Consider the following 25,462-nt stretch of genomic DNA (forward strand, 5'->3'; position numbering starts at 1 on the left):
TCAATGCTGTTGTAATGAAATGCTTCTTCTAAGTATGTGGTTATTAAATAAACAATTTTAAAAAAAGAAAAACAAACTGAAAACATTGATTTATATTTGATCATAGAAAATATAACATGACTGTCTAAAGTCACTACAAGCATAAATAATGCTTGGCATATATAATGGGAATATCTCAAATAGAGCATGAAGGCCGAAGAAATAACCAGCTGTCTATGTCACTGTGTCCTCCTATGCAACTTACTAAAATTGCTTTTCAGCATACCCAGTAATTACTTTTGGCATATACTCTAGTTCCATAACCTGTTCTCTTCAATCTGGAAAGCTTTCAATCTGATTACATTTTCGGTGATGTAAATCATGACTTCCTTACTAGAATCTACACAGAAATAGCTAAACTCTTTGTTCTTCCTCCCCCTGATTTAGCCCGCATACCCTTCTCCTGTTACAAATGGGTATTTGAATTTCAGTGGAAATAAGAATGATATGTCTTTACCACAATGTCCATTGATATGAACTCTCCTATTCCTGCCTCAGGATGGCAAACTTTGTCATTTCTTTTGAAGGCACACTTATTGATTTAAGAAATATTAGGTTAAATCCCAGGTCCTTTTAATAAGATGATGCTATACAGCAGTCCCTTCTGCATGAAATAACTACCATCATCACGACTTCGGCTGAGTCTGATTGCTAAACATAGTCACAATTGGGCTTGTTGACAGTTGTGCTCATTCATTAAAGGAGTGCCAAGCAGAGTCACTGGACCCTAACCTGAATATCCAGCCACTCTTCCCAGCCAACTACCCCAGCCTTGGAAGATAAAAGAAGAGGAAGAACCCAATAGAGGGATGCTTTTGGAAGCCCTTGTCAAGAAATTCCAATGGACTCTCACATGAACATTTGAAAATTGCCCTGTTCTGACTTTTTTCTAGTTCCCTATCTAGAACTTGTAATGCTAAGTACTCTTTCCTTTACTTCTTCACATCTCCTATTCATGATTCAAGGACCCTCTTTTCCCCTTAGACACAAGAGTTACGCAGTTTGAAAGTCTTTTAGATAGACCCTGAAGAGGTACTCCAATTGCCTCATCCTGCATTCCTGTTCAACACGGAAGAAACCAGAGGGCTCTGAGTTCCCAAAAAAAAAAAAAAAGCATTTGGGAGCTTATATCTAATCCTTAAAAGATTTTAGGGTTACCTTTTCAGAGACGGGAATGTTGGACGGGAGGGAGTGGGCATGGATTTGATCAAAATACCTTATATGCATGTATGAAATTCTCAATAAAGTTTTTGTAAAAGATAAAAAAATAAAATAAAACTTTTCCTTCAAAAAATAAAAGAAAAGAAATATTAGGTCTACTCAAAATACAGCCTTGTTAACAGGGACATTTCTAACTCAGAAGAAAAAAAGGCCATTTGTTTAAAAAGATAGTTTGACTAGAAGTCATAGTGTATCTGAGGAATGGTCAGGGTTTCTCAAGTGCTGCAGTTCTTTCACTGGATCCTTGGTAGGGGTGAAACAGATTTTATTCAATAAGTTCATTAAGTGTTCACTGCGCTGAAAGCAGTGCCTAGGTTTTCGGATACTTGAACCAGGCATTATGTCTCAGGGCACTATGAAAGATAATCTACAATCTTCCAAGGCACAATAAATATGTGACTTTCTTGACAATTTTATGTAGAGTGATCATGTAGGAGGAACAATTCACTTCTCAACATATTGTACCTCTAAGAGTCTGTGTCTGTTCCAGCCAATGCAGGAACTTTTAGAATCTCAGAGGGATATTTCACATCCATGTGATTTGCTGCATACACATGCACACATATGCACACACATATGCATGCACACATGCAAACACTGTGGATGCATGCATTCAAACACATGCATGCACACACAGACATACACACATTCACAGTCTAGTGCACATATAGAAACATAGAGTTCAGCACAGGCATCTGTGCATGATGATTCCCCCAAGACCTGAATGCAGAAGAAAAGGCCATGATGCATTTCATTTTTACAAATTAGAGAGAACATTTACTACCATTTAATCAGTGCAAAAAGAGAATTGAGTTAAATTAGAAAAGAGCTGGCATATTCCCTTATATCCTTGACTCTCAGTTTTCTTATGCAAATATATTGTTTCTAAATGTCAAGTATTTATAAAGCTCAAAAACCTTTAGTCTTTGGCCATATTTTTCTAGAAAATATGGAGTCTGAGTTTCAGTGAAATAGGCAATGATTATTTCCTTTCAAAGGATAAATAAGTTCTGTTGAAGAGATTACAGTCCTTAGGAGTTTTAAATTACTCCAATATTCAGTCACTCATAGAAAAGTCTTTTATATCATTTTGATATTGGGTAAGCAAATTAGTGCTTTCTTATAAAATATACAGTCTACACCATTGAGCTAATAAAATCATGTTGAAAAGATATGAAGAAAGAAATTCATTTATAAACTAGTGCAGGATTGGAAAACCAGCAATCTCATACACCATTGATGGAATTATAAGTTAGTACTGCTTCATGGGAAGGCTACTTAGTTTTCTGAAATAAAATTTAGAGAGTATGTACTTTTGGTTTACATTATACAATTTAGAGTCCACTGTCTATGAATATAATTATCTATACATAAAAGTATTGACAAAAAGTTTGTTATTGCATTAATAATAGAAAATTTCTTTAACTGTATTGAGCATGTACTTAGGAATATGGTTAAATTATATATACATATATATGTTTTCTATATATATGCATTTATTCATATATGTGTATATATGTATCCTGGGGCACTGGTTCCGGGACTCTGTGCTTACACAAAAATCTCTGAATATTAAGATTTCTTATATAAATTAGCATGGTAGTTTCATATAGTTGATACATACGACATAAACAGAATGAGGGACAGAAAGCACAAGATAATGCATTTTTAAATGACTAGGGATTTAGTTCGGTGGCAGTGTTTACCCAAGCCTATGCACTCTTTAGCACTGCAAATGTAAAATGAGGAGACATCAAGAATAACAATAAATGTGAATTAAGCAGTCACACAGGGAGTCTACTGTCCTGGCCAGGCAGAGCAGTGTATGCCTGTAATCCTAGCACTGAAGAGGATGAGGGAAAAAGACTGGGTTTAAGGCCAGCCTGAGTTTCTATGATGAGACCTTGTCAAAAAAGAAAGAAAGATCAAAGAACAATTTAAGAAATGCCCTGCAGTGTATTTGAATCATAAAATCATAATAATGATATGCAAATAAACTAGAGGAAACATCTTCGGAAAGTGCCAGTTCATAGGCAACATTTGATATTTGTCATCTTCCACAGAGTAAAGTAAAAGTCCCTGGGTTAGCGGCAGGAATTACGCCTCTCTGTCGTTTTCTCTGCTAGGTCTCTTGCCGTTGTTTCCACTCTCCAGTATCCTTCCCTACGCCTCTCATTCCTATCCATTACGTGCTCTAAGAGGTGGTGACTAAGATTTTCTGTTACTTTGCTGTTGGTTTTCTCAAATGTAATTTCAAAATCTTTTCACCCTACAAAACCCAACTAACCCACTCATTTTTAAATGAAATCTGAGAAGTCTCTTCCTGCTCTGTGTCTGGGAACCTTGAATACCTTTTTAAAATATCGTCTTCACTCTTTTTTTTTTCCAAGCTTATTTTTTCATTTTTAATGTTTTTATTGAGTTCTTGTACATTTCATATAATACATCTTAATCAAATTTAAACCTTCTCCACCTCTCCACCCGCCCCATAGTTCCCCTACCAGATTTCAGGTATTCTGTCGTATATGTTAAGTCCTATCTGATCAAGCTTTTCTATCCAGCTGTCCTATGATGCAAGTTCATCCACCTGATCATTCTTATGTTAACAAGTAGAGAAAGCAAGAGTCTAGGCTCCGCAGTCCCCTGACCAACACACCTCACTGAACTCTAAGTTCTTCATGGATATAATGAGGATAATTGTAGGTGCTAAGTCTTAGGCTTGGAATACTTTCAAGTATTAAATACTTAATAAAGTTTTGCCATTATTAAATTTATTTATTTTTATTTTACATCATAGTTGTTAAAACTTCTTTGTAGGTTTTGAATATTTCCTCTAAGGAAAATTTACTATGAGAAAAACAAAATAAAAAACTAGTATAGCCATAGTACTGTACTATGTTAAAACATATTACTTAGTCTGAAATCTTTTTCAAAGTTATTGAATACAAGACTAATAAAAGCTCAGGAATAAATTTGAAAGAGAGTCAGTTACAGGCATGTCTAACTTAATAATGAGATACTTAATGAGCAATGTATTGTTAGGCACTTTTGTTGTGTGAACATCATAGTGTGCACACAAGTTAAGATGACTATAGTATCATGGGGTCACGTAACCTTATTGAACCACAATTGTATACATAGACTGTGGTTGACTGAAAAGCCATTTTCCAGTGTGCATACATCACAACTTAAGAGAAACTCTCTCTTTTAAAGATTTCTAGTCTTTAGCTCATGAATTTGAACAAAATGTTTACTTGATAAACATCAAGGATAGAAATGGAAATCTGTATTTTAGAAGAGTACATAAAATGAAATATTTTCAATAAAATTATTTTATATTTATATATGCTTTCTTACACGTAGAGCTCTTCCTTCAGTGAGATATATTGGAAATTTATTAAAGATTCACTGAATGCATCTCCTGAAGCTTTTTAAATCAAACAAGTTTGACTCTACACTTCAACAATGAATTATTTCAAAGCCAAATAACTAAGTACCTTGAAGACCAAGCACTGTGCCCAAGGTTAGTCAGTATCTTAGAAACTGTGATTAGAATTCAAAAAGGATTTCTGGCCATTTCTTTCTTTTGTATTATCTTCTCTAATAGAGGGTAAGTGACGGATCTTCCTGCTAACCAAGTTTAACAAAGAAATTTGAGGTTAATTAGCTTCACTTCTTATTCTTGCAAAAGCTAAATGTCCTAAGAATTACTGAACCATCTTGGAGACAGAACAAAAACACAAACAAAACATTAAAATATTACCTGGGGAATAATGTTCTCATATTCATCTAATAGAAAGGTCCTTATCTCTACAATTTTAACTTTTAAGATTGAACTGCACTGCAAGCACATTTACTAATGAGTAAAATATTATGCACTTGATCTGAAAATATTCAGTATATTAATGGGATTTTCATGGTTTTCATTAGCTTTCACTTTCATTTTCTTCCATAATTAAAGTTTGATTATATAATCCTAATGAAATAGGAATATAAGATACTTTGTTTAATGGCAAGTGCATACATATACCAGACTGGTAGTTAAGAAAATTCTGATTCAATTAGTATTTAAACATGCTGTGTATGAATCAACACAAACTTAATCACTTCTAGTCACAAGAAAAATGAGGATACGTCAAAGGAATGCTTACTTATGAGAATCAAGTGAAATTGTATGGGTCTATGCAGCGACAAAAAGAGGTCATCAGACTTTCTGTCTTGTCTGTGTAACATGACCATAGCATTCTCTTACGCAATCAAATGGAGAAAACCTTTGTAGTATTGGTGGGCAGAAGTTAAGTTATTCCATTTCCAGTTGAACCTGCAGTAAGTGCAAACTGAGCTACCAATTTGAGGATACAGTTAAGCATGATCATGTTAATAGTTCACACCTAATTCATAAAGGAACAATGGATCAGTCCTCTGAAACTTGGGGAAAAGCAAAAGATAAACATAAAACATATTTTACCCTCTACAAACATATGCCAAAGTGAAAATCACTTGAACACACTATAGTAATGCCATTGAATGTTAATTATCCCTTTATCCCTTGCAACATCAGCAATACGCACTGCCCCCCCTCCACCCCACCAAGGTGCAGGAGAAATAACAGTATCATGTGTGCTGCAATATTGGCTCTCATGAATAATGAATAGCCAGTATCTATCCTACTTAACAGCAACTTGGTCATCCAAGTCTTGTGTTTGTAGTGTGTGTGTGTGTGTATGTACACACGTGTTTGGTGCAGGGAAACCATTTTAAGGCTAAATGTTCACTATGAAGTTAAGTGTACATATTATCTACAAATTCAAAAGACCATCCTCTTATAAGAAAAACTACTAAATTAAGAAGACTAGTGCCTCAATGTTAGTAAGAGCTTAGAAGTTGGGATCCTTATCACAATAACCACTGAAACTTTAACTATTTTCATTTCATTTGGAGCCACCACAGTCCACTTTGATGACAGAATGCAGTAGTATCAAGCACTAGTCAGTTTTCAAAAATACAAGACTTTCTCATCAAAGGAATTTTATTCTTATATCTCTGGACAAGACGGTATATATTTACAATAGTGAAAATTCCTAGCCTGAGAACTGATAGGGACTGATTACTGCTGGGTGAGGGAGAGTAGACCTTCCTTAAGATCTCTAGATAGACTGACTAGACTCCAGTGAATGATCTTGCACTGAAGTACATCCCAGTAAAAGGCTTGAATGGATGGGCCTTAAGATGTATGGCAGAATACATGAGGTCTGGTAGGGGGGGCATTGATGGGGGAGGGTTCTTTAATTTGATTAAGAACTGTTGCATGAAATGTCAAAAAAGCTCAATAAAAATGTTTTAAAAATATGAAAATTTTATTTTTTCTTTCTTTCTAACCTCAGGACCAACTCAAGGTCAAACACTCAAAGTATTTCCTTTACTAACACAGCAAATTCTTGCTATCAGCACTGTCCCGTGGGAGGGTACTGAAGGTGAAAGATGGTGGGGGAATCAGGGGGCTTGAACACTGGTAACTCCACCAGCAGTGCCATCTTTTTTCTAATCTTAGAAAATGAACAAACTAAATTCTAGCTCTTTCACTCACTGACCCAGCAAACACAAACAAACCCAACTTTCCCATTCACTGGCATGAGAAATGAAAATGCAGCCAATGCTCTGTTGGCTCACCTTACATCTTTACTGGAGTTCTTCCAGCCCTTCCCCCATTCTCTCCATTTTCTTTATCTTTGCTGATTCCCAACTCCAGTGTGGCTGTCGTGCATCCCTGATGCTTGGAATAGTGCCTTGTTGCCATGGAAATAATCACTTTAAAAAACAATACAGTGCAATAAAGTAAGTAATAATGGAAGCTTAGGGAGCCTGTACTGCAGCCAGGAGGGGAGGGGAGAACCAGAAGGAGAATGTAGACTCACTGACACTAACAATTAGACCACTAGATTTTTCTATTTCCATTCACTTTCATTTTCAGACACCTCCTTTCAAACTAAAATAGACAGAACATAGAAAGAAAATGCCAAAGTAATGGTAGGTACTGAAACATGTCCCATGATGATTTGAGACTGCATGTGGTGTATGGCCCCACGTTCAAGATAAGTTAGTTCTTACAATGCTTTCATCAGCTTCCTCAAAATCTGAGTCAAACCAATAGCAGGTTGGATATTTATTTCTCATTCTTTTCCAATTATATTATTGAAATCTATTCATTTTGTCGGTTCCTTAGCAGAAAGCCCCTTTGTTATGCAGTACATTGGGTTTGAGATATACAGATTGCTGGTTATTACAAGAAATAATGTACCATATTAAAAAACAAATTAATTAGTTAATTAAGAGCTCTGGAATAAGCAATGTAGATCTTACAAAACCAAAGGGTATCATTTAAAAAGCAGACTGTTTCAGTAGAAGAAATATATTCTAGTTTTATATCATTCAGAAATTTCTTAAAACAACATGCAACAAAACATACGGAAATATCATAAGTTAGTAAACTTATTCTCCATTTTTCACTTTCATCATTTTAGTGGTGAATAACCCAATATTAATTTTAAAGCAATGGAGAAAATAGTTAAGATAAATAGGGCCCTGAATTAACAATAATGCTATACAGTTATCAAATATTTTCTCCTTTTGGTAGATACAGGAACTTTGTGTAAGTCTTCAGAGATCTTATACAAGCTTCCCGAGCACAGAGAAAGAAGAAGAAATATACAGAATTAGGGCGCTGGGTGAGTGTTGATAAAGTGTCTTAAAGCTAAGGGTCATTTCCTCAAAAAGTGTTTAAGTGCATTTGTGACCAGGGAAGTGCCCAGGGGTGATTCCAATGATACGTATGACCACTTTGGGACCAAAAAAAAAACCCTTCAGGAGGTACAGGGTTCACTGGGCATGGCAAAGTACTAAAGAGAAATGCAGTCCATCATAATTAATGTTACATTAGCAATATATAGAAGAAAGACTAACAGTGATAGAGCATTTTTAAATCTGTCCCTGAATAAGCCAATAGATAAGTCCAAGGTCAAAGAGCTGGTTAAGAGTCAATGCAAATGAAAATGGGAAAATGTGGGCAGGAATACTCTCAGGCCCTCAGAGTAAAGAGGAAGATCACATGGACACTGCACTAATAAAGAATAGGGTAATGGCCGGTAACTACGTTAGAGGCCATCAGTTGATGACCATCGGAATAGCACTCTACGTATGACTTAAGAATGAATGAAACAATACACCAAGAAAGCAGCTGGAGCAGTGGAGTCCCAGGTAAGACACAGGAAATGAGGCAAAGTAAGAAAAAGTAGTGAAACATCAAATTTCCAGAATAAGGATAATTAGGATATAAAAATCTGTGGAGCAAAAGGATTTGGTGTGAAAGGAAAATGCCTCAATAATACTAAGGGATAAATAAGACCGAACTACCTTCCTAGCATCCCTGGAATAAGACCAGACTTTACTTGGCATAGGAAGTATGCTGTTCCTTTTTAATATTTATTGAACACCCACTGTGTTCTAAGTATATAAACGCTCATTGGAATGGTAATAAAAGTCGTAGGAATGGATGAAAAGGATAAAATGGAGAAATAGTGGGGCAAGGTTGAGTGGAAAGGTAGGTGATTTTAATCAGTCAAATGACTTTTACTGAGCCTGGAATACAGACACCACTAGGAGGCATTTAGTTAGACTAGTTGGGAAATGGCAAATGGATTTTAATGGTCTAATTTGGAAGAGGTATTTGAGTGAAAATAAAACAAACTCTTCCATGTATAAGAAAAGGACATACTACAATAAAGATTAAAACATGGCCTTATAATTGGCTAGATGATGATTCTAAAATGTTACTGAAAGTAAATGTGATGTAAATTTATTTCACTAATAAAGAAACATAAAGTTATGCACTACCTAACACAGTTTTGGTCAATGACAGACTGCATTTGAAAGAGGTTCCGTAAGATTTTATAACCTAGTGATATCATAGCCTCTTAATTTGTGTAAAGACATGCCATAATGTTTACACAAAGACAAAACTGCATAGTGATATAATTATTAGGTCCTATATCTATATTTAGGGAAGCATGTCTGTAAGTAATTGGGGAAGACCAAGCAATGAAATGTGCTGTATGTCAAGTTCAGGTGGTTGAACCACTTCCGTAGGGGCTAACCATTTAAGGGAGGGCTTGGTTAGCAATACGTAGGAGTGGGAGAGCAGGGGAGGACACATCAAGATAAATTTAGAAATCTTTGCAATAAGAGAAATTGCTCTTATATATAGTAATAGCAATGCTGAGGCCATTAACAAGGGGACTAGACAAAATAAAAAGGGGGTAATGGATGGAACAATGTGGAGACAAAGAATTCTAGAATAATTTTGAAATTTCTGGTTAGAAGATACTGAAACTAATGTCTAAGAAGAAGGACAGGGTTTTCGCCTCAGGATTGGATATGTGCCCACGAGACATCCACTTGAAAATGTATACTGTACAGATGGATACCCAGTTTCAGAACACAGAGTCCTGAACCTAAAGACATATGGGTAGGAGTTAGGAGTGAAGCGTCAGTGATTTGAATCACATGAGATGAGCTTTTCTTGTGAGAGTAAAAAGTTAAGAAATAAATCTTTGGGGTCGAGAGCCTTTAAAGAACATGAGAAGGTAGAGAAATGGGTGAAGAAAATAGAGTAATAACCACAGAATTTTTTCTGAAGTATTCTTAGTCAAAGTTTTAATAAATTCAGACATCATATTAACAAGGGAATGGTTACCTCATATAACCATTTGGCTGTTACTTTATCAATAAGGGATTTAACTGAATTTGTTAGATTATCTCATATATATATGGTTTTAGATTGCATGTGTCTTCTGCATGCAGTCACATTGCTGTAAGTTCATATGAGCAAGTTCCCAGTCACTTGGAAAACTGTTTCTGTGCGATCATCCACCAACCCTGGCTCTTACAGTCTTCTGCCCCCTCTCTGATAATGATTCTGAGCCATGGGTGCCAGGGCTTAATATAGGAGTCCTATCCAGGGGCATGCATTCTGCAGTCTAATTCTCTACATTTTGGCCAGTTGCAGCTTTCTGTGTTAATCATGGTCCATTGCATGAGGAAGCTTGATGAGGAAGAGTTGGTCTTATTTAAGGGAGTGACACTAGATAGGCTAACCAGGCTCTCCTGGATAAACTCATCCCAAGTAATATCTAGGGACACAAACTTGACTTGATTGGCTGTAACATATATGACAGAATGCATGAAATCCTGTGGGGAAATCTATGGGGCAGGTCCAGATAGGGGCGGGGGTCTGTATATGATTAAAATGTACTATGTAATATATGAAATACTTAAGAATTCAAGAAGAGTACATATTGTTCTAAAAGCAGCTGAACAACAGTACATATCATTTCATACACACTAAACAGAAAATGTAAGTACTGGTGAGGTTTTGGGAAGACTAAAACCCTGTGTACTACTGATGGAATATAAAATGATATTGACACTACCAAAAATACCAGAGCACTTAGTTCCTCAAAATATGGAAAAAAATCTAATAATCCCACTTTGAGGTACATTCTTAAAAGAAGTAAGGGTGGGATCGTGCCAAAATACACATCTACTGTCACAGTATTTTAAAAGTAGTTAAAACATAGAACTAAAACAAACATTAATGATGAATAAATAAAATATGATACTTGCAATTGGTTATTATTCAGCCTGGAAAACACGCTGACACATACTACAGCATGGATGAACCCTGAGGGGACCGTTGAACGTATTTAATACCATTAACTACACACTTGAGAATGATTAGAAATTTTAGATAATTTTAGATGATATGTGTTTTACTACAAGTGAAAACAAATTAAAGAATTCTAATGGTGGTGCTCATGACAATTTTTAAAAAATATTTCATTTATTAATTTTATTTTATGTGTATGTTTTATCTGCATGTAAGTATACCCATGTCATGAAATGGCCGCAGAAAGCAGAAGAGGCTGTTGGATCTCATGGTACTGGAGTTAGAGACAGTTGTTGGCCACCAGGTAGGTGCTGGGAATCAAGTCCCGGTCTCTGGAAGAACAGCAAGTTTTCTTAACCACTGAGCCTTCTTTCCAGCACCCACAAAACAAATTCAAAATGACTTTCTATGACTGCCTGAATTAAATTATTGTAATTTTCTTTTTGTCCATGTAATATGCAAAATTACTACAATGGGATGTTTATATTTGTAGTCAAATAGAAGTCATTAAAACAAACCAGTTCCAACCATGTAACATAGGCAGCATACTTTCAAAGTGACTTCATTGGTGTGCTATTGTCTACATATGCTGAGTCTGCTGTAGATATACAAATACCAATTAAATTGCACATCAGTTATTACAATGCATAATGAATGTTGTATCATTCAACAATTACTGATGAATAGCCTTATTAAATCTGGAAATCTGTTTCATATTTGAAAGATAATTCTCAATTAAATTGTACTGAACATCAAGTACATCTAAGGCATTGTAGAAGTTACAGGATAAAAGAGCCATGGATCCATGAAAAGTCACAAGAAAAGCTAGTGTTTTATAACTTCATATATATAAAAATATTATATGTTATATATACACATATATTAGTTTAATTGCAATTATTTTCCATAGAGGATTATACTCATCCCAGAACCCATAGATTGCCAAATCAAAAGCCCAGTGTCAGATGTGGGATACCGCCCATCAACTTGTGGGGCTGAGTTGTTCTGGAAAACCCCAAAATAACAGGATATTGTCATTGGTGGCCCTTGGTTGTTCACCAAAATCTGACAGTAAGACCCTCTTACTGAAGACACCACACACACTTGTCTCAGGACGTGGAGCAATCAAGTCAGTACTAACCAGGAGATTCCTCCCTGATGGCTGGCTCGCACATTACTGGAATATATTATACAGACAACTGGGCAAAAAAAAAAATGTCATCAACAACCTTATCCGACTGTGAGCTCTGTAAACTACAGTAATGACCAGCATGGCAAGATATGCTCATGGATGCAATAGTGGCAAAATGTTATATGGGGGTTACCAACTGCGTTCTGGTTGGATTTAAAGCTCACTGAAAACATGGCCAAGAACCCAGGGTTAGGGAGCTTACAGGCCCCAATGTTGACCCTACTACTATTATTCTACTAAATGGACATAGTGTGAAATCGTCTACTAAATTTGTATCTCTTTACCTAGATTTTACTGTGGCTCTCAAACTGCATCAGAAAAGTTTCTTTCTGTAGTCGATAGTGTTTAACACAGAAATTTACAATTGTTCAAAGTTCATAGAATAAGTACCTGTGGACTGTTCAGTCACAAATGGAGCATTTGTGTCACACCCCTTCCCAAGGCTCGGGGACCTTTAAGGAAGAGGGGCTAGAAAGACTATAAGAGCTTGGGATTGGGGAGGATCAGAACAAAATAGGGATTGTGGACATGGCAGGGCTGATGCACTCAGGAACTCATAGTAGCTCTGGTTGCCTGCACAAGATTAAGCCAGTCAATGTTCCAGCTGAGTGGAAAAGGGCTCATGAGACCCACCCCTAACTGAGGAGTTATGGACTTTCATGGCTTATAGAGGAGGGAGAGTCAGTTTTCTTTAAAGGTGTGGCATTCATCTCCAGTGGATGACCACATACCCAGAAGAATACAGACAGATTTGGAAGCTCTCAACATTAGTTTTTATCAATTTGACACAAACTTAAACATACCTGGGAAGAGAAAATCTCCATTGAGGTATTGTCTCCATCAGATTGGCTCATGGACATATCTGTGGATTATTTTCTTGACTGTTAATTGATGTAGAAGGGTTTTGTCCACTGTGGGTCGTGCCATTCCAGGGCATGTAGGCCTGGCTTACATAATGAAGGTTAGTGAGTAAACTAGGGAAGCAAGCCAGGAAGCAATGTTTCTCTGTGGTCTAGGCTTCAGTTCCTGCCTCCAGGTTCCTGCCTTGCATTCCTGGTCTGGCTTCCTCAGTGATGGATTGTGCTCTGAAAGTTGTGGGCTGAAATAAATCTTTTCCTCCCCAACTTACTTCAACAGCTAAGTGATTAATACAGCAACTTAGGAGGTGGGGATGGAGCTTGAAGGTAAGGGGAATAGTTGAGGTGAATATGATCAATATGCATTGTATGAAATCTCAAGGAATAAAACTTTAATTAAACATTGGTTTGACACTAGAACCTTAAAAGGCATAAGCATTTCTTAGTATCCCCAGGAAAGGAATTCTCACAACAGACGGAAAATTTATTTGTTGATGATATTATGTCTCATAATTATTAAAAAAGAAAATGAGAATGTAAAAGACATTAAAAAAGGATACGGGAATGGAAATATTTTCTAAAATAGATAGAAAAAATAAGAAAGCCTAAGCAAGTGGTGAAGATCTGTGTAGGTAGGTTTGTTACGATATATAAAGGATGAGACAAAAATAGTACACACATAATCTAAAAACTTCTAAGGTCATAGTTTAGTCAACTAGGTTAAAAAACAAAACATATGTCTAGTCAAGGTTTATCTGAGAATGTTTGATTTTTGCCCAAGCTTTATCTATGTAGCACATGGTAATTAAAAGTACCAGACTGGTGGAACTAACCTTATTGGATGTTTAACAGCCATACTTTGAGACCTATACTAATTTGGTCAAAAGAGCTTACAGGACAGTTTTTGCTCCTTGGCCTCCAAGGTCGACTAAGTTGCAAGGGACTATGGAGCATCTCTCAAAATGTCCTGTAACTGTGGTGAGTCACCTGTCCTCTTGTTCAGGGAGGCCATGGAGACCCCATTAGATGGAGTCTAATGAACCAGACTACAAAGAGGAGGGTCAACTCAGAGGAAACTTTTCCTCCTTGCTTCTAAGTAAAACCAACCATGGTTGAGCAGGACCTTTTACTTATCTTCACACAAAAGGAACCAGTGAAAGAAAGGAGCCAAAGCTCCCCCCAAGCCCATGTGACCCCTGAGGAACAGATCCTCAAATGACCTTAAGTGTAAAAATAAATTGATTTATTTGGGCTAACTCTATGGTCTTAAACACCAAAAAGGAAAGTATAACCAAAGAGTAGAGTAATCAGTATATTTCTTTAAGAGTTCAAGGGATTATACTTCCCAGACATTAGGGTTAAGTCCATATAAAATGTTATTTAGACAATTGTTTCTCATTGATGATTTTGTTTCTAAGCAGAAAGTGCTGCTCAGATGTAAGACTTCAAATCTTGGTCTGCAATACTGTAGTGCCCACCTGCTGATAAGGGAGACAACCCACTATTGTTCAAAAATGGTGGCTAAATTTGTTTTCTCACTCTATCTAGAAGCCTTTGAGAGGGAACCGACACTGATTCTAGTCACTCCAACAGCTGTCAAAGTGTCTGAAAACAAATCCTGAATCCATCACTCTCAAGTCCAGCCTTGGCAGACAAAAGATAAATGAGGAGGAACCCAATAGAGGGATGCTTTTGGAAGGCCTTGTCAAGAAATTCCAGTGGACTCTCATATGAACATTTGAAAACTGCCCTGTTCTGACTTTTTTCTAGTTCCCTGACTAGAACATGTAATGATAATTACTCTTGCCTTTACTTCTCCTCCACAGCTCCTATTCACGATTCAGGGACTTTCTTTTCTTCCCCTTAGAGATAAGAGTTATACAATTCAGTAATCTTTTAGATAGACCCACTGAAGGGGTACTCCAATTGCCTCTCCCTGCATCCCTGTTCAGCAAGGAAGAAGCCAGAGAGGTCTGCGTCCTGATTCCCTATTGGCAATTTGGGTAACCCCTTTGGAGGACAGTGTGATAAGAATAGGAGGTAGGAATTGGCTAGGCAGTCAGGGTGAAAAGACCCCAAAGAAAAGTAACCAGTCTCTTAGCTAAAAGCCCAAATGTACTTGGGCCTCGTAGCGATATACTCTGCTCCAAAGGCCAAAACTGTCAAAAGTATTTGGGAGCTTGTATCTAATCCCTAAAAGATTTTAGGGTTACCTCTTCAGAGGAGGAATGTTAGAGTAGCAAAAAGCCCCATTTGAAAAAAGAAGTTGTAAGAAAAATGTCATGGGGAGATATGGGAGGAGTTGGAGGGGAGGGAGTGGGCGTGGATTTGTTTGAAACACCTTATATGCATGTATGAAATTCTCAGTAAATTGTTTTTATGTTGAAAAAAATTGTTGTGATGGTAGAAGGCATTGTTCTCTGCTTTTTCCTATGGAAAATGTGTTTTCCCATATTCTGTTGGCCACTTTTCAAGAATAAGTAATGTATTTCTTTGTTTTGAATTAGTAAACTTTAATTTTAGAGGGACTGGAGAGATGACTCTGTAGTTAAGAGCACAGGCTGAATCTGTAGTTAAGAGGATGGGCTGCTCTTCCAGAGGACCTGGATTCCGTTCCCCGGACTCACATAGCAGCTAACAATGGTCCATAGCTCCAGTTCCAGGGGAGCTAATACTCTCTTCATGCCTCCCCAGGTACACTTACATACATGCAGGCACAAAACTCACACACTTAAAATAAAAATGAACAAATTAAAAGTAATTTTTTAAAAAATCCTAATTTTAGAACAGTTTTATATTCACAGGAAAACAGAGGAGAATATCTCCTAACAATCCCTGTCTCTACACATAAACATGACATCCTCACTATTGATAAACCATACCTCAGTGTATTCAGTTAAGGAATCTGCATTGACCCATCAACATCCCCAGTTTGTGGTTCACATTGGAAGTCACTCAAGGTGTCCCCATTTAACAGATGTTGATAAGATAAAGTGAAATGCATCCATCCTTGTACATCATAAAGAATAGTTTCCTAGTCCTAAAATACGCTATGCTCTGCCTATTCATCTCTCTCTCCAAGATCACCTCTGGCATTCACAAATATTTTTGGTTTCTGTTATTTTTGTCTTTCCCAGAATCCCATAGTGTGGATAATGTTTTCTTTTCTTTTTTAATTTTTAAAACATTTTATGTGCATGATTACTTTGCCTGCACACTTGTAAGTGCACCCTTGTAAGTACACCCATGTAAACCAAAAGAGGGAATTGGACCCCCACCCTGGAACTGGAGTTACAGATAGTTTCTTGCTCCTCTGGGAAAGCAGCCAATGCTCTTAACTGCAGAGCCAGCTTTCCAGCTCCCAAGTCTACTTTTCATACTGACTTCTTTCACTTATCAAAAATTATGCATTTAAGTTTCCTAATGTTTTTGGAGCATGCTAATTATATTCCTTTTATCACTGATAAATGTTCATTTATCTGTGATACCTTAAGTTATTTATCTGCTCATCGCTGAAGGATTTATTGGTTCCTCCATGTTTTAATGGATCTAAATGAAGCAGACAAACAACCCTGAGTGATTCTGGAGAACCTGTTCAGCAAATTGTTGAGATCTTTCAGACCTTTCTCATGTTCACAGCTCCTCCATATCCTGTTCTCTCTGACCTACTATGGGAAGGCTTACTACTGGCCAGTTCTATCATCCTGCCCATACCCTGGGGGAAAGAAGCCTGATACAGAACTATCAGTAATCCAAAAGGGACAGAGTACTAGATCAAAAACAACATTATTTGTTACCTTTTTACATTTAGTCTATCCTGACAGGCAGGTGATCATGTCAAGTTTGTCATTTCAATACAAGTCTTTCTTAAGCCCAGATAAACAGTCCTCCAGGAAAGTGTAGCTAGCTCTGCCACAAGGCAGTCCAGTGTGTTTCTAAAGGAATTTGTCTTGTGATCCCTCTCAAACACAGGAAATGGGCAGCCATCTTCAGTGACCAGGGAAACAACCGAGTTACTTTTCCCATCTTCCTTCATTCAAGGAAAATGAGCTCAGATGTTAAGGATCTGCTCAGAAGCCTCCTTCTGCACTTGGACCAGTGGGTTTTTCCTACATTCCCAGGATCTCAATTCCTTTCTTAATCACAAGTCTTATTTAACATGCTACCATCCTAGGGTTGGTTTGTTGGATATTTCATTGATATTCCAAATACTGACTCATGTTGGTCCCAACCAACAGTTGACTGTGGTTTGATTTCGATGACTTCTGTGATGCTCATGACAAAGATACTACTGCCACATAGCCTACAGAAGCACTTTTCAATTACAGCTTTCAACCTAAATAAACTCATCCTTCCTGACAGCCACAACTTTAGATCTGTTCAATTATAACTACAGCCTTGTGTGCTGTCTCATGCTGAGATGTGCTTCCAGTAGATTGTAGCATGCTGAACAGTCATTTTAGTGTCAAAATTTCAACCCACCGAATAACACCAAAGCATAGAAACATCCTGGCAATGAGTGGTATATTGACAGGGCTGTCAAAGAAAACAGCATTTATTTCAGAAGTAAACAATTGCAATTTGGATACAAGGATCAAAAGAAGCCCTTGAACATGTTCCATAAGGTGAAAATAGAAAAGTATTTTTATATAGGATTTCTATATTAGTTGCCTTCTAAAGCAGTTCATGAACTCTATTTTATTTGCTGTCAATCAGTACTCCCTGATAACACAAACACAAAAGGTCTGTAAAGAGAATTATAGATCAATCTCTCTGATGAGCACAGATGCAGTAATTCTCAATAACATACTCACAAACTGAATGCAAGAACACATCAAAAAGATTATCGACCATGATCAACTTGGCTTCATCTCAGAGATACAAAAATGGATCAATATTTATAAACCAATAAATACAATCCACCACACAGACTAAAGGATAGAAACCACACGATTATCACATTAGATGCAGAAAAGGCCTTTGACCAAATCCAGCATCCACTCATGATAAAAATCGAAGAGTACCTAGGCACACAGGGGACATATCTCAACATACTAAAGGCAATATACCCCTAGCCCATAGCCAACATCATACTGAATAGAGAAAAAATCATGACAGCACTCCCAGTAAAATCAAGAAGAAGACAAAGATATCTACTTTCCATTCCTGTTCAATATATTACTTGAAGGCTTAACTAGAGCAGTAAGACAAATGAAGGAGATAAAGGGATACGAATTAGAAAGGAAGGCGTCGAAGTATCTTCATTTTCAGATGGCACCATTCTACACATAAGCTGACACCAAATACTCCACCAGAAAAATCCGAGAGATGATAATTTTTTAATAGGTGAGAACAAAAGCAGCTGCACAGCCAATATGACAAGGCGACAGAAAAATAAACCACTATAAGCACATCAGCCTCAGAAAAATGCTTAATTTATTAGGTTATATAATTTTTTCTATTGCTGAGAAATGGGTGAAACTTGAATAAACACCAATGATCAAATGTCTACTGTTGTTTAGTCAGGAGAAACAAGGAGCAGTGGATGGTGCCTGACCTGATAAAATACTCAAAAATGTGTTTCCTCTTACTCCATTCCTCTGCTCTTTGGCACACTGAAAAGAATCTGCTTCTGTCTAGGTAATTGTTCAGATGATGACAATGAAACAACTCACCATCAGCACAGAAAGACCCCTAAGAATGAAGAATGCTTCAAGGGTGTTGGAAGAAGTCCCCAAAGTGGAATGGCTCAAATCACTGTCTTCAATTGCTTTCTGAGAAAACCGATTTAATTATTCGGGAAAAAGTATCTCCCAAATGAAAGTTTTAATTGATTATTAAAATATGTTTTGGGGGGCTGGAGAGATACTCAGCTGTTAAGAGCACTAACTGCTCTTGCAGAAGACCTTGGTTCGAATCTCACCACCCACATGGCAGCTAACAACTGTCTGTTACTCCAGTTCCAGGGGATCTGACAGCCTCTTCTGTCCTCCTCGGTCAGTGCAGGACACGGGTGCACTTACCCACATGCAGGTAATACACGTATACACATAAAAAATAAAAATAATAAAATATTTTTAAAAATGAAATATACATTTTTGTAGTATATATTCCTCTTCCAGTGAATCAGATAATAATTTTCATGTAGGTGGGTAAAAACTATATTTAAAAATTAGGATTTTTGACAATGAGGAAATTCCTAAGAATTTGATGACATTAGTGACATTTTCAATTTTGTTTCATGTCTTGAAAGACTTCACAGATTGTTTCACAAGACTTTAAACGTCTCCTAATGATAAAGAGTGCTCAGCTCAGGTACAAAAAGCCAACATGAGCTTCACACTGGAAGTGCCTTCATTGGACCCAGTACAGTGGAATAAGTCAGTTGATACAAAGGCTTAGTGGGTACCTGAAATAGAATCGTTCTCAAAATGCTCATAAAATAGAATATTTGGTCAAAGAAAACAAGAAACAACCTTTCTAGCTCATGAAGTTATTTCAAATTTCCCAGTTTCTAATATTTCAGTCTTTTGTGTGAAATTTACATATTTAAAATGCTCCAACATAAAATATGTGTTATCAAAGTAATAACAGATTATACTTGGAATTATTTAGCTGTGCTCACGTTTCCACCACCACCATATGAAATAAAAAGAAGATAAACTCCCAATGAATATTAACTTTTACTTAATCTTAACATATTTCATTTTATATTCCTGTAATTATCTCTTAAAAATGTTTTCAGAGAGATGAGTATTGCTCTCTCTTGGGTCAGAAAAAAATCAACATAAATTCACTTAAAATAAAACACCACATTTAAAATAAAATTAAGACTTTGGCTTACTTTTGCAATAGGTGTTTCTAATGTCTATTTCAGTTTGACATCAGGCACTATTACACCAAGCACTGATGGACTCCTAGAGAATATATCTGCTGGATATAGAGCAGCTCTATACACATCTGTCATTAATTAACAAGTAGGGATGGAGGCAGGCTCAGCGCAGATGAAACATTGCATTTTTCTATTTAAATGTAGACAAATACAATGTATATTTTGAGGGCCACATGAAATTTTTTTCCAAACTAATGAATTTGAATATTATGAGAACTTACAACAAAATATGCTTAAGCCAAAACCATCAAGTTATAAAACTTCTAATCTGTGGGAAGAGATAACACTCTAAAGTCTATCTTAAATATCAAGGAAAAAATGTGAAAACATTTAGAGGCAAATGCCCAGGTTAAAACAGAATCCCTGAGCATAAATTAATATAAATTTTTTAAACACTAAGATAAAGTCAGATTCAGAATTATTTGCATCCTGACCTTACACCACTGGAAGGGTTACATTCTTTGATGGAGACTCAGGGTCCACTATACCCAAGAACTGTACATCCTATGAAATGAAGATAAATGGCAGAACCATCCTGAGCTTAACTCAGATATACTGACGTATTCTGATTCCAAGGGCTACATGAGTGGGGCAATCAGAGGAATGTCTTTGGATATGTAAAAGATAGTGAGTCTCTTCTGGGGGGGTTGCCTTCAATTTAACAATAAATTTTAAATCTGAAGAAGAGGATAAAATAAGGAAGAGAGAAAATGGATGAAAGTTTCAAATACAAAGGCTGCTCTACGAAGACAAAAGTTCACATCACCAAAAGGCTCTGGGTCTTCATTGTAAAGGAGCGTGGCACACAAGCTGATAATTGCATTAGCCAAATGGTCCCATGTGGGAAGGTAGGAACTTATATTGGGACTTAAATAACCAAAAAAGGAGCTAAAATTAAAAGGAAATAAGAAACCTGGTAACCTCTCTATGCCACCTCAACCAAGATAATTCCGTCTCCTAATCAGCTGAAAAGGGCCCATAGGCTGAGGGGCACAGTTTATAGTTCGGTGACTTAAGTGGCCCTGGTTTGGGTCATAGTTTCCCAAACAAACTGCATAATATGTTGTTTTCACTAATTAGAATATTACATGTACAACTCTTCACAGTGAGGAAGGAACCAAAAGTAAAAGTTAAATTATCATGAAATTAAAATGGTAGAGTCAAAGGATGCCAACTCGGTGCTAGAGCTAAATACCCAGAGCTCTGATTTCATTGTTGTTTACCAGTTTCCTTGATCAAGACAGATACTTAGGTTCTCCAAGCCTCTGTGCCTTTCTATTCCTGTCCAATGAGTATGGTATGGTGTCTCCACCATATGCTAATTTATACAAAGTAAATAAATTAGTTAAAGTATCTGTTACTGCCAAGCAGTAGATATGACTTTAATCTCAGCAATTTGGAGGCAGAGCCAGGTGGGTCTCTGTGAGTTCCAGGCCTGCCCTGGTCTACATGGTGATTACTGGGATAGCCAGGGCTATGTAATGAGACCCTGTCTAGTAAATCAAACAATCACGTGTCTGTTACATGAGTTATATAACAAGTCATAACCATTATTAGTAGTTGTTTCCTCAACAAACATGTCTTCCAAATCCTTTGAAAGCTCAGTTTTCTTACTAGAAACTGATATAAAGTCAAAGTGTGTGCAGTTGTAAAAGTGAGTATGGTCATCCCTTAGTATCTACAGGGGGTTGATTTCAGGGTCCCTGAGAATAACAAATCTTAGGATAGTCAATACCTTATATAAAATGAAATATTTACATCCTCCAACATACTCTGTCATATTTAGAGTGCACGAAGGGCCCAACATGATGAAAAAGCAACCCAAGTAGTTGTTATATTGTACTAAAGAGAAGTCATAGAAAACCGTATTTACATTATGTACACACTTTTGTCCAGACATTTTTGATCCATAATTAGCTGACTCCATTGATGCATAGCTTACTGATACAGGAAGCTAAGTATACTCATTTAAGACAGACCATTTAAAGTTATGATGCTGTCTACATGGTAACACTTAAGACTTCTGATTTATTAATTAAATGTACTTACAAGTCACACTTAGTTTCAAATTACTTCTTAGATCTTGCCTTCCCTTTCTTTGAACAAATAGCATTAACCTGAAATTATCCACTTGAATTCTTATCTTGTAACAAAATAAGTTAAAGCTGCAAAAATATGTTTTCTTGAGTGTATTTCTTGCTCTTGGTAGCATAAACAGAGGCACCACATCCATTTTCCACAATTACTACAAGCCACAAGCTAAGGAGGCACAACTGCCCTGTGTCTGCAATTACAAGAGTCTAAATTAGTAACTTCACACATTATTATGTTTCTAGTTGATGAGTCTTGTAAGATACGAAAGAATGATCTGTAATTTTTGTAGACCAATCTTACCATATTCTAGGAGTCAATGGTATTTGTAATTGTGAATTGATTGACTAGAGGTAGTCTTCTAAATTTACTTTTTTCCTGAACATTTTTATCGGGCTATTAGGCAGGTTTTAGAGTGAAAAAAGGAGATCTACAGATGATTCATCAATACTTTAATTTATTATATACTTTAAAAATTTGTATTTATTAGTTTTATTTTATGTGTATGCATGTATTGCCTGCATGTAGGTAAGTGCACCCATGTCATGCAATGCCTGTGGACGTCAGAAGAGGCTGTTGGATCTCATGGGACTGGAGTTACAGACAATTGTTAGCTGCCATGTGGGTTCTTGGATTTGAACCAGGGTCTTCTGCAAGAACAACCAGTGTTCTTAACCACTGAGCCATCTCTCCAGCCCTTATTATATACTTTTATTGACCCAAAAGGTGTCTATTTCTTTCTTTCATTTTTATTTATTTATTTTGTCTTTTTGGGACAAGGGTGTCCCTGTAGCCCCAGCTGGTCTGGAACTCACTATGTAGATCAGACTGACCTCAGTCTTACAGAGATCCACCTACCTCTGCCTCCCAAGTGCTGAGACTAAAGGCATGCACTACCACACCTGGCTCTAAGTTGTAAATTCTAAACAGAGGATGGTACAGCATACAACATGAACCAGTGGGTATATACTCAAATATATGTTATTCCTGCCACATATTTTTTAGATATATATGTTAAGTAGTAATTTAAAGTCAACAAATATTGTAAACTCCAAGTGCATGCTCAGAACCATTGAGAGTTAAAATTCATGTTTGGAGAAAACGTGGAGTAAGAGTAAAAACATGTGGAGTAAGAGTAAAAAGAGATATAAAAAGCAAGAACAATATATATTCAAGGATCTACAATACACCCAATACGTTACTAGAAGTTCCTACTTGTCTACATTCCTTTTCTGTGGGGACTAGAAATTATTTCAGAAATGAAAAAAAAAGACTTTAATAAAACATTTGTATATTCTTGGAAATGGTAACTCCACTTTTTCCCATTATCTTAGAAGTTGAATTTAAGTAAAGTTAGTATGAATCGATACTTAGTGGATAAGCTACAGATACAAAAATCTGAAGTCACACAAACCTGCTCTGCTCAATTCTTGACCAATTGTTCACCAATTTTGAGCACAATAGGATTGAAGTCTCTAATAAATTAAATAGCTATTACAGAATATGTTTTGAAACTGATGGAAGATGACTTTGGTGCTGAAAACTGAAAGTTTTATTGCTGCTACTAAGAGAGTAAACACAGGAACTACTTCACAAGCTGTGCTGACTGGTAAATGAAAAGAAAACTTTGTCCTGCTTTCCTCAGTGTTATGTCCACTTGCTCTGTGCTCACTAGGCCAAGGATAATCACCAAACCTCAACACAAGAGAACGTTGGGGTTTAGCTATCTAAAGCAGCCTATTCCAAATCAAATTATCCTATATTAAAAACTTTTAGTGAGTCATTTCAAAACACCTTTTGTACAACTCACTTTAATGTCTAATTGCATAAAGCTTACTTCTACTTAAAAAGATACACTGGAATATGTACATTGTAGGTAGGATGTCATTTTGGTAGGATGATCATTTTCATTATATTGACTCTACCAATCCACAAGCATGAGAGGTTTTTCCATCTTATGTCTTCCTCAATCTCTTTCTTCAAAGATTTAAATTTTTCTTTGAAGAGGTCTTTGGTTAGGTTTATCTCCAGGTGAATAATAATAATAATTATAATAATTATTATTATTAGCTATTATGAATGGAAGTATTTCCCTGAAGTCTGTCTGATTGCTTGTTATTTGTGTATAGAAAGGCTACTGATTTTTACAGATTGATTTTGTAACCTGCCATTTTGCTGAAAGAGTTGATTACTCTAGAAGCTTTCTGGTAGAACTTTAGGGATCTCCTGTGTATAATATCATATCATCAGCAAATAAGGATAATCTGACTTCTTTTCCCATTGGCATCCCTTTAATTTCCTTCTCTTATCTTATTGCTCTAGTTGGAGTTTCAAGCACTATATTGAGAAGGAGTGGAGATAGTGGACAGCCCTGTATGGTGCCTGCTTGAAATGGGAATGTTTCACTATTTTCTCCATTTAGAATGATGCTGGCTTGTGGTCTTGTTGTTTATAGACTTATTATATTAAGGTATGTTCCTGCAGTCCAGTTTCCTCTAGAATTTTTATCATGAATACATGTTGGACTTTGTCAAAGATTTTTTTCTCCATCTATTGAGATGATCATGTACTTTCCATCTTTAAGTTCAGTTAAATGATTTATTATGCTTATTGACTTACACATATTAAGCCAGCCCTGAATTTCTGAATAAAGCCAGCTTGTTCATGGTGAATGATATTTTTGATGTGTGTCTGTATGCAATTTTCAAGTATTTTGTTGAGAATTTTTACATCGATGTACACTGGGGATATGAGCCTATAGTTTTTCTTTTGTTTGTTATATCTTTTCCTTGTTTTAGTATTAGAATAATCCTGGCATTATAGAAGGAGTTTAGGAGTTATCCCTCTGTTTCTGTCTTTCTGAATAATTTAAGTAGTATTGGTTGGAGGTCTTCTTTGAAGGTCTGGTAAAATTCTGCTGTGAACCCATCTGGGCCTGGACTTATTTTATTAGGAGGCTTTGTGTCATTATTTGGATTTTCTTATTGGCATATACACAATGGACACACTCTACAACAGAGGTACTTGCACAGCCATGTTTGTTGCAACATCAAAGAAATGGAAACAACCTAAATGTTCCTCAACTGATGATGGATAATGAATATGTTGTACACTTACACAATCGAATTCAATACAATGGTTTTACAAAAGGAAATCATAAAATTTGCAGGTAAATGGATGGAAGAATAAATTTTTATACTGTAAAGTAAAACAGGCTCAGAAAAAAAGCAGTATCTTCTCTCTCATTTGTGGGTCTTAGCTCCAAATACCTAGATGCAAGTAAATATCCTGATATAACTGCAGGATACAGGAAAATGGAAAGGAACCATTGGGATAGAGGGGAAGAAGGAGCTTGAGAGAGGTAGGGGAGAGGGATAGCAGGAGACGTGTTATTAAGAGGGATATGGAAAGGGAGCACTTTCACTGGGAAGGGAGTAGGAAGGGTTAAA

At 36.5% G+C, this 25,462-nt stretch overlaps 1 protein-coding gene across 3 annotated transcripts in view; it reads right to left on the bottom strand.

Moving 5' to 3' along the window:
• The window catches only part of Dlgap1 (DLG associated protein 1), a 1,065,856-nt gene that overhangs the window by 974,922 nt on the left and 65,472 nt on the right, over positions 1-25,462 (bottom strand). The gene's annotated exons all lie outside the window — the stretch shown is intronic.

Source organism: Nannospalax galili, unplaced genomic scaffold (assembly GCF_000622305.1).
Source record: "Nannospalax galili isolate Female #2095 unplaced genomic scaffold, S.galili_v1.0 scaffold155, whole genome shotgun sequence".
NCBI lineage: Eukaryota > Metazoa > Chordata > Mammalia > Rodentia > Spalacidae > Nannospalax > Nannospalax galili.